General features: G+C 39.0%; 1 non-coding gene across 1 annotated transcript; it reads left to right on the forward strand.

Moving 5' to 3' along the window:
• Positions 1-3,460: 3,460 nt before the first annotated feature.
• On the forward strand, positions 3,461-3,591 carry LOC142447755 (small nucleolar RNA SNORA49). Its single transcript, XR_012784408.1, has one exon. It is a non-coding gene; the product is annotated as a small nucleolar RNA SNORA49 (small nucleolar RNA).
• The last annotated feature ends 7,391 nt before the right edge of the window (positions 3,592-10,982 follow it).

Below are 10,982 nucleotides of genomic sequence, written 5' to 3' on the forward strand. Positions count from 1 at the left end.
TCTCCAATTTCTTATTCATTGTCCATCTCTCACATGCATAAGAGACTGAAAATACCATGATTTAGGACAAGTGAACCTTAGTCCGCACAGAGACATCTATGTGAGATTATGAACATCAACTAGTACTGCTGAATGTTTCTACAACCCTCCTAAAGACACCCCCCCTGATCTAAAATAAAGAAGAGTAGGTTCAATGTGTTTAGTAAAAGCACAAGACAGTTTCAGGGCCAATTTTACCAGGAAGTTCGAAAAAGAAACTACACTGCTTAGGCTGAGAGTAAAACATTGAACTTTTAAGCAGTCATACTGGTTTAATATCAGGAATATTTAAAGAGGCCTTTAGCCATTTTGCTGTTCTCCTATTATAGGCAAATAGTCATAGTTTATCTTCTGCCGGGCTGCTTTAGGGTCTCCTACGCCAATCTCAATAGGTAAATATCAATTGTTCAGCCATAAAAGTCTATAAAAACCAGAGTTCCAGAAAGAGCATTATGTTTGCATCTAGTAATATATTTATGTGTTTTTATAAACCTTTGCAACGGAGATGAAATATGACTACCCTTGCTATGATATTTCAGTTACTCTCGGGGGCATTTAATAATGTTAGCAATATGCTTCCATCAAACTCACACTACATTAATTAAGAAATTTTATGTGGTTTTCCTTTTAAATATTAAGATAATATTGCTGAAAAATTCCTAGAAATATCTGGTAGCAGTCCTGTATACCAGCTGAAGTTTGTAGCATCATTACTCCCACAATTTCATTTGAAAGCCAAACGATGAATTCATGAGTCCTTGTTACCACTTTCTGCAACCCAGGCAATTATATAGAGCATAAAATAAAGCAAGTGGCTATCATAAACATGGTCCCATATCCATTTATCTTGCTAATTTCCTCAACTACAATGCTCCAGTCAGACCTTGGAAGATAAGCATACAAATTTAAGTCAATCCAATTTCAGGTTATCATTCACTACACAAACAGAAACACCCTTTATCCAATGATAAAGGATAAACCATTTAGTCCACTCTTCTCCTATCAGTAACTTCTCTAACTAAAATCTATATAACTATGAGGTATTGAGTAATCTAAGAATCAACATATAAGACCAAAACAAACAAGCTAACAACACTCGCCATTAAAAAAAAATAAAGGACCCATGCAGTTAATTCCACTTCCAATTCATCGAGACCTTGTTGGACAGAGCAGAACGACCATCTTTGGCGCGCTGACACTTTGACTCTTTATCACAACAACAGCCTCTCCATTCTCCCTCAGACCCTGAAGTTAGCCGCTCATTGCAGAGATCACTGGGCCTTCAGGGCCCCGTGACATATCCATGATGTTACTTTCTTCAAGGAAAGATTTTAGGACCGTTCTGGATTTGGTTGATCTATGTATCCCATCACGCTTTGTACATGACTAATAATCATAAACAGAAAGTCTCTGCCTCGATCCTCTTGGATCCCCTCTCGGCAGTTCCCTTCCCAGAACTTCAGCGAGTTTTGTGTCTGCTGGTCTCCTATCACGGCTTCCGAAGGGTCGTCGTCAGGTTACAGTCACGTGGCCTTGCAAGGCTAGCGTTCAGATCATTTGCGTGTGGGACTGGATGAAGAGTCCCGGATGTGAACATTTATGCCCCTGGCTTCAGGCGCGACAACAGCAGAGGAAAGTTTTGCACTCCAGAATCATAAACAGAATTTTTGAGTAAAACTAACTTGAAAGATTTTCTGTGAGAATTTACTTCAAATTGCTTTAGATTCTGTTATATACTTTTTCAAACTATTTTCTTAAGACCTAATCCAGACTTTATATCACTCCATAGTTCAATGACATCAAGCAGGAAAGCAGGATCGCACAATTGCTACCACAATCCGTGTCAAAACTGCTCTTCCTTCTTGTACTCCTTGATATCAGCTCCCCATGACCCAACCAGCACCACTGCCACCTCCCCTGCCATAAACCCCCAAAATGATTATTTTAGTTATTTTCTCTGTAGATTCATCCATTCTGGGTTTCATATATCAAAAAAAAAAACAACAACAAAAAAACCAAAGGAAAACACATAAGAAAGCTCTCAACAGTAGCAAAATACAACAAAGATAAGCCTAAACATCAACACAGCCAAGATTAAAAGCCAGATCAAGCATAACATGTATCAAAGGTGAGATCAGATAAGAAGGTTTTAACCATTCAAGACAGATTTATCATTTTAATCTTATATAGTCAGCTCTACAGTCCTCTCTGATAACCAGCTTATGCCTATGCCTCAATTACGGTTAGAGGGAAATCAGCAGAAGTTTAATCCCTATGCAGAGCCTGCAGATACATTTCAGACTTCCAGTGTCATCCAGAACTCTCTTCTCAGGAGGTGCGAGTACAATTCAAATAGATTTGTTGACCCACGCCATCCATATGATGTCATAATTTAATGTAGTGTGAATAAAAATATGAATTATTGATATTATAAAATAGGTGTTCTAAAAGTATGTGTAAAAATGAAATCAAAAGGGCACATGAGGGAGGGGGGAGCGGGGAGGGAGGGGGAAAAAAAGAGGACCTGATGCAAAGGGCTTAAGTGGAGAGCAAATGCTTTGAGAATGATTGAGGCAGGGAATGTATGTATGTGCTTAATACAATTGATGTATGTATATGTATGAATTGTGTTAAGAGTTGTATGAGTCCCTAATAAAATGCAAAAAAAGAAAAGAGGAGTAAAAAAAGAAAATGATTAGGGCAAAGAATGTACAGATGTGCTTTATACAATTGATGTATGTATATGTATGAATTGTGTTAAGAGTTGTATGAGCCCCTAATAAATTGTTTAAAAAAATGAAATCAAGGATAATGAAATTATTCACGAATTTTTTTATCCACCAAGAAAACCAGTTGATACAAACAAACCCAATATTAACTTATAATGACCCAATAGGTGGCAGAATAGACTTCTGTTCTATCTGGTTTTCACTGGCTTGTTTTTCAGAAGTAAATCGTCAGAACTTCCAAGTTGCTCTTGGGGTGACTGGGAGGAATTTATAACTTTTCAGTTAGCAGTCAAATTTTCCCCCTATGTTTCATATTTTTCCATATTCTGGAATCCTCAAAGTAGTATTAATTGATTGGAACAAAGAATATGAGAATTTTAGGACTGTTGATAATTATTTCCAAATTGAGTTCTAAATAGTTTATACCAATTTATATCACCACCATCAATGTCTGAGATTAATCATTTGATTTCATCTCTGCCATTTTTAGTTACCAGTTTTTGCTGTTTGACAATTTATTAAATTGTGCGTGATATTTCAGGTTTGAATTTCCTGAGAAGCTAATCTGAGGCCGAGAGTTCAGAGCAAATATTTTATTTGAGAGATAATTACAGGAAATATTAGGAGAGTAGAAAAGTAGTACATGGAAGAGAATTCAGTGAATAAAGGAAGCTTGCCAAAACTGTGACCTCCTTCCTCAGCCTTACTCCAGGGCCTTCTCGCTGTGGAGGTCCCGGCACTGCCTGAGGATAGATAAGAAAGTCCGTGTCCCTCCCCAGGAAGAGCCCACTTTCTTCTGGGGCCTACACATGGAGCTAACAGTGCAAAAACAAAACAAAAAACTGTGACCTCTGTGGATAACTAGAGTGTAATACATACTAACATTGAATTAATTCCGGCATATTGTAGTATCCCATTAAGGCAAAGTAGAACTGCTCTTTAGAACCTGAGATTATAAATCTTTCCAGAAACAGACAGTTTCATTTCTCTTCCAAAATGTAGGTAGGAGATTTGAACTGCTAAACTTGGGGTTAAATCCTGGAAGTTTAACCCACTGGGAAAATGTCAGAGCCAGTAAAAAATGATTTGTCTCAAAATTTTCCTGTACAAGAAGTAAGGAAATCGGTGTACTGGTACACCAATAGCTACAAAGAGCATATCGAAGCTTCTTCAGGACCTTGATGACTTTATATACATCAGAATGAACCAGCACCCAGTTTTGGCAATCTGGGTGGTTCTTATGCTTGAGCCCATTGTTACAGCCCCTGTGTCAGCACATCCTGTTGGGGAGCGTCCTCTTTATTGTGGTTCCTCAACCTCAACAAGCATGATGGCCTGGTGGAAGGAAAGGTCTTTTCCTGAAAACATGTCAAAGTACATGAGACAAAGCCTCACCCATCATCTTTGTTCCTAAGGGTCATTCAGGCTATGCATCCAAGACAAATTTGTTTGTTCTTTTGGCAGTCTATGGGACTTTTGATGTTTTTCACCAGCACCAGAATTCACATGTACCAACTCTTCTACTATCTTCTTTATTCAATGGACACTTTCGCATGCATATGAGGCAGATAAAATAGCTTGGGTTGGGTGGGGCACACCTTAGTCATCAAGAGAACACCCTTGCCTTTTAACACTTTAAAGAGGTCTCATGGGGGGGTGTGGCTTTACTAATCCTATGTGTAATTTGATCTTTTAACTGCTGCTTCTTGAGCACTAATTGTGGATTCAAGCAACATAAAATCCTTGACAATTTGAACCTTTTGTCTGTTTATCCCAATGTTACTTCCTGGTCCATTTGTGAAGATTTTGTTTTTTGTTTTTAACCATTGGGTTGTAATCCATGCTAAAGGCAGCAACCCTTTGATCTTTCTCAGACTACATCAAGGCCTCACTTTCAGCAAGTGAGCTTGGGCAATGTGCACATTGCAGGGGTTAAGAAGCCTCTCCCCTATCCTGATGGCACATTCTTCTTCCTATAATCCGGTTTCTCTGATTATTTGCTCAGCGAAGAGATTAAATAGATATAGTGAGAAAATATCACCCTGACACCCGCTGCTTTGAGAGTGTTGTACTGTGGAGGCTTGTGTGTTTCTGTGATGTGAGAAACGATGTCACTGCTATTTTCAAAGACCAGCAGGGTCGCCCAAAGTGGACAGGTTTCAGCAGTTTCCAGATTAAGAAAAAGCTACAGTGAAGAAGTAGACTGTTTACTTCAGAGAAATTAGTCACTGATAATCAATGGATAGCATCAAAACAAACAGTAGCAACTGGGAATTAGATGGTGATGAGTGTCAATGTGTACAGCGACGATGCCTCTTTTACTTTTTTTTTAACTTTTATTCATATTCAAATAATTATCAACAGATTTTTCCAGATTTTTTCTTATTCATTCTGTATTAGTAATTTTTAAATGACCCTCATATTTAATAATTGATTTGTTTCTGTTTTTATTTGAGATCTATTTTTAAATAAAGTTTTAAATATTTGAGAATTCTCTTTTGAACAGTTAATTTATGTACCAACACTGTACAAAATGCTTTCCATGATTTCATACTTCATATCTGATTTTTAAAAAATATACTTTTCTAACATAACTTGACTGAATACATATTTTGGCCCACAGCAAGCCCACTCAGGTTGTATTAATCTGGGTAGACTAGAGAAAAATGCATAGACACTCATATGCATATAAGAAAGAACTTTATATAAAGAGTAATTGTACATTAAGAAAACATCCCAGCCCAGTCCAGATCAAGTCTGTAAGTCTGACATTAGCCCCTATGTCTGATATCAATCTATAAAGTCCTCTTCAGACTCACAAAACACATGCAATGACTTCAAATGCAGGAAGATTACAGACCAGTAGGTGGGCAGTCTTGTAGACCCAGAGGTGTTATAAGCATCTCAGCGCTGCCAGGGGTTTCCATGTGGCTCCTTCAGCTCAGGGCACTAGAGTAGTCCCATGTGTCTTGTTACCTGTAATGTCTCCCAGGGAGTATCCAGCGTCCTGCCTCCAGCAGGTTATTTATTTCCTTATTGCCTTCAAATGAGGTCATCAAGCTACAACCTGATTGACAGGCTAAACTCCACCCCTTCAATCATAAGTGTCAAATTGACAAAAGATTATGTACCTATCACACAGGTTTGTTTCACTTATTTTTATTATTTTCTTTGTACACAAAGCAAAATGAGCTAAAGTAAACAAACAAAAACTTTCTTTTTAAAATTTTCTTTTCTCTTCTTTCTCCTCCGCTTCTACCTTCTCCTCCTTCCTTTCTTCCTCCTCCTTCTCCTGCTTAAATAAGAAACTTCTTATTTATGCCCTAGTTTTCTATTTTCTTCTTTGGATCAAAATAAAATGTATTTGATTTATTATATATCTTTAAATTAATTTCAATGATCACGTCCCCCTATCATCCAGGATATTTACTCCAATTGATTTTTATTGGTGTCATGGTGTTTTTGCGAGTTGTTTCTCAAGCAAAAATTCTTAAATTGCAGGTCAGGTAACTGAATGTGGGGATTGTTAGGTTTCAGTAGTAGGTTAAACCTTGGTTCTTTGCATTGGGTGCTGAAAGAATTCATACCAGAGTACATTTTATAATCCAACTGAGGTTTTTATGAAGGAATGGAAAAGTAGGTTTTACAGTCTCAAAAAGGTACAGAACATGTAGGCCAGGAGCCTAAGAGCCGAAGAACATGTGCACCCCAAGTGGGCTTGGAGCCCTCTGACCTGCCACAAGACCAGAGCAAAAGAGAGAGCTGGCCCTTTCATAGCTGGGGAATTTAACACCTCTGGCTAAGAAGAATGGTTGAAGGTTTTAGTTGACCCCATCAGCTGAGTTCAGGCCCACCTCTGTGATATACCTAAGGTGGGTGTACCAAAGGTATTGATTTTACCTTGCCCTAAGTGGTCCTAGTCTGTGCATGCTCAGTTTGGGTTTCCCCAGAGGTGTCCAAAGACCACCTGATTTCTTTCCAGCCCCTCTGTGTGGGTCTTTAAAGACATTGGGGAGACAACTCCACTTGTCCCCAAATCCAGCAACCTAAAAGGGATCACAAAAATGGCAACAGGAAAAGTTTCTGAATACACAATGATGAAATATTAATTCAAAAACCAATTTGAAATGAGTCTGAGGTTTTCTAGTACCATTTTCCCCTTTTGCACATTTATTGGGGAAAAGGGGCTCTAGTGTAGAAAGTTCTAGAAGCCTGAGGACTGGTCTAATTACAGTCTATCTCAGGCCTCCTACTCCTTGTCTTATGATCTCCTTTTCTGTGGGAAATAGAGAACAGGAAGAGCGTGTATAAGAGCAAATCCTTTATTCTCATATATTAAGAAGCCGCCAGCCTGGGTTTCTGAGGGGGAAGAGAACTTCATCTTGTGAGTTGGAATGAGTCCCAATCACATTCCAGTGCTTCCTTCTGGGGTGGAACACTAAGGGCGTGCAACAGAGCATGAAGTGGTAACAGTGGTTGTGTTCTCTTTTTGTATGTGGTAACATAACTTGAAAAATAGTTATCCACATACCATAGTATATGAGTCATCTTGACAAAGGTGTAATTCTTAATTTAAACAAAATTCAGGGGCCTATTTTATGATAGTGCCTGCTCAACCTGAAAAAGGACCCAAGCCACTATAAAACCACTGTTAAAATAATTTGGAAATTGTTATCTGATTAATGCTTCTGTCAACACACATTGATTGTCAAGTACCCTTGATGATCACAAGCTAGATACATAAACCTATTCTAAGCTATATCAATGATTTGAAAAATTAAAAATAACAGTTTCACTGAACTCAGATCTTAATAAACAATATGCATTTTTATAGAAATTAAATACTTTGCTTCCAAAAGCTGATTTCTACCCAGAAATAAGAAGCTTGGGGATGGTATATGGGGAAGAGAGTGTGTTTGGGCAATTATACAAGTTGTTGTTAGGTGTCATTGAGTCATTTCCAAACCATAGCTACGCTATGCACAACTGGACAAAACCCAACCCAGTCCTGCTCCAGCCTCACCAGTTTTAGTGTGCTTCAGCACACTGTGGCAGCCACTGTACCAATCAATCTTTCTGAGGACTTCCTCTTTTCACTTCCCCTCTATTTGCCAATCACGATGTCCTGATCCAGGGACTGATTTCTCCTGACAACACGTCCAAAATGTGTAAAAAGAAGTCTTGACATTCTAGGTTCTAAAGTGCACACTGGCCTTCCTTTTACCAATAAAGTACAGTAATAACCCTGACTGTGTTAGGCAGAGTTCTCCAGAGAAATAAGACCGGGACGTTTATGATTAGATAGATAGATAGATGGATAATGATAGATAGATGATAGATAGATAGATAGATAGATAGATAGATAGATAGATACAGCACAAAGGAATATAACCATTAATTAGTCCACCCAGCAGTGCAGAGGGTTCAACTCAACTTCCGTGGAACAGTTAATATTCTGGAAGTCCTTCAACTCACATGGGCTGCCAGGTCCAAAGCCAAGGAAGCAGACAGCAGAGTTCCTCCCTGGGGCAAGGCTAGCAGAGTCTGCCCACATACAGCAAGAAGCAGGGTGAGTCACCAACAATCAGTATCTTGGGAGCTTAGGGAAGCAGTCTGAGATGGAATGTCAAATGCAAGGAATGCAAGGTGACAGAATCCACTTGCCTTGAGCTCAAGCGATGTATGCACCAGCAGCTTGACGAAGCAGGTCTTGAAGGAGTCTCAAGGTCTAGTGACATGATCCACGGGCTGGCCTGGCTCACAGGTGGTGTAGACTGAGACAGAGAACTTAGCTTCCGCAGAAGCATGAACACTGCAGCATACTCTCATCACCCGAGAGCAAGAGCAAGAGAGAAGGGGGCAGGCTTTACAGAGCCATTTATTTCTTTGCCTTCCAATCAATTTGAAATCTAATTAATCCCACATGTTTCCCTTGGTCAGGTTGGCATAATAAACCTAACAATCACACTATGACCTACAATATTAACTTAAGTAGGAGGATGCAGATTCAAGATGAATTAATGAATTCAACAAAGCCATGGTTTCATTTTCCATAAACTTACTTAAATGAGCAAAGACTTTCTGAAAATAGCTTGCTGCCACAACCTTGGGGAAGAAGGGTTTTCTGCTAGAGAGAGGACAGAAAAATCTGAGTAATTTGAAACTTGTTGGAGTAAGGCAAAAAGGCTAGTGATCAGGCTTTGTCACAAGACTCACATAATGGTGCATTTCTAACTGTTTGCATGTCAGACTGGACCCCGTGACTACTTTCTGAATCCTTCTCAGGCAAGTCAAAATTTATGCTAGAGTTGTGATGAGAAAAAGTGCTCCATGATTGAAGTGTGACAAAAACCAAGAAGTCCATAAATGCCATCTTCAGAAAGTTTAAGATATATGAACTATCTGTGGAATTAGCCTTATAAAAACGGGTACTTAAGCAAGTGTGGTGAAGAAAGCTGATGGTGCCTGGTTATTAAAAGATGTAGTGTCTGGGGTCTTAAAGGCTTGAAGTTAAACAAGTGGTCATCTAGCAGGGAAGCCACTAAGCCCACATGGAAGAAGCACACCAGCCTGTGTGATCACAAGGTGTCAATGATATCAGGTATCAGGCATCAGAAGACCCCAAACAAGGAATTATATTGATGCAAATGAGGAGGGTTGGAGTTTAAACCCAAAACCCACCTGTAGACAATTGGGCATCCATTCACAGAAGGATCACAAGGAAGGGATGAGCCAACCAAGATGCCTTATAACATCAATGAAACACATAACATATCTGTAGTTCTTTAATGCTCCCCTCACCACCCCCACCCCACTACCATGATCCTACTTCTACTTTACAAATCCCGCTAGGCTGGAGTATGTACACTGGTACAGTAAGAGCTCTTGACACACGAAATCCAGGAAAGATAAACCCCAAGGGACAATAATGGGAATATCAATACCATGAGGTTAGGGGTAAGTCTGGGGGGAAAGGGGGAAAAAAAAAGAAACTGATCGCAATGAGCAGTGTGTACTCCCTTCCCCCCACCATCACCAGGGGAACAAACAACAGAAGTGTGGGTGAAGGGAGACAGAGGATGGTGTAAAATATGAAAATAATGATCATTTATAATTTATCCAGGATTTACGAGGGTAGGAGGGTGGGGAGGGAAGGAAAATGAGGAAGCCAATACCAAGGGCTTAAGTAGAAAGAACATGTTTAGAAAATGATGATGGCAATGTATGTACCAATGTGTTTGACACATGGATGTATGGATTGTTCTAAGAGCTGTAAGAGCCCCCAATAAAATGATTTATAAATCATTGTTTAAAAGATTTTGTGTTTTATGAAACAGTTATAAAAGAAAATGTGTTAACATAATGTTTTGTTAAATAAGCATATGCATTAAAACAGGAGGGATTTCCCCTTTAACTTGCCCAATCTACAAGTCACTTGTTCTGTTTGCTTATCAAAAAAGATTCCTTTCAAATTGTTCTTCTTGTCTCGATGAATCTAATCAGATTTCTTTCTTTCTTTTTGATAGCTGCTAAAGTCATTTTTATTTATTTTTCTATAAACAGTAGGTATTTATAGTAGGTAAGTGGAATAGTATAATTCATAGAATTATAATTCACAGAATTATACAGAAATGAAACTCTTTGTAGTCAGACATTTACCATGGGGTTTTCTGGGGTTTTTCTCTGTTCTTTTCTTTCGCCTCGATCAGCATGGAGAACAGTACTTTAAGTACTGTGAGAAGTCAATGGATATTGGCTAGTACATGACTAGAAATCAGGTAGGGTAAAAAATACCAAGTGGCTGGATTCTTTGTGGGATTGGTTGAGGTTAATTGTGTAAAGTGTGCCTTTGAGAATAATGAGGGTAAGTGTGTTTAAAAAAATACCACCTTCTTTACAATTCTGATGGGGGGAAAGACAACATTTTAATACGACTCCCCTTTGAAACAGTGCGCAGTTTCTCTAACTATCCCACGGCCTCCTGAAATAGTCTCATTATTTATGTGGCATGCACTTACTGCTCTTGTTCTCCAAACTGTGATCATTCCTTCGACTTCTCATGGCTAAAACAAGGTCCTCCTTAAACTCAAGCATCGTTCTACCAAGCCGTGAGACACTCACCCTACAGTTAGGAATCAGGCATCATTGCATTCATTCCCTAGCGCCTCCTAGTCTGAAAAATGCAAGCTCCCTCAGCAGCAAATGAGTGTCCTG

This window comes from Tenrec ecaudatus, chromosome 4 (genome assembly GCF_050624435.1).
Source record: "Tenrec ecaudatus isolate mTenEca1 chromosome 4, mTenEca1.hap1, whole genome shotgun sequence".
Lineage (NCBI taxonomy): Eukaryota > Metazoa > Chordata > Mammalia > Afrosoricida > Tenrecidae > Tenrec > Tenrec ecaudatus.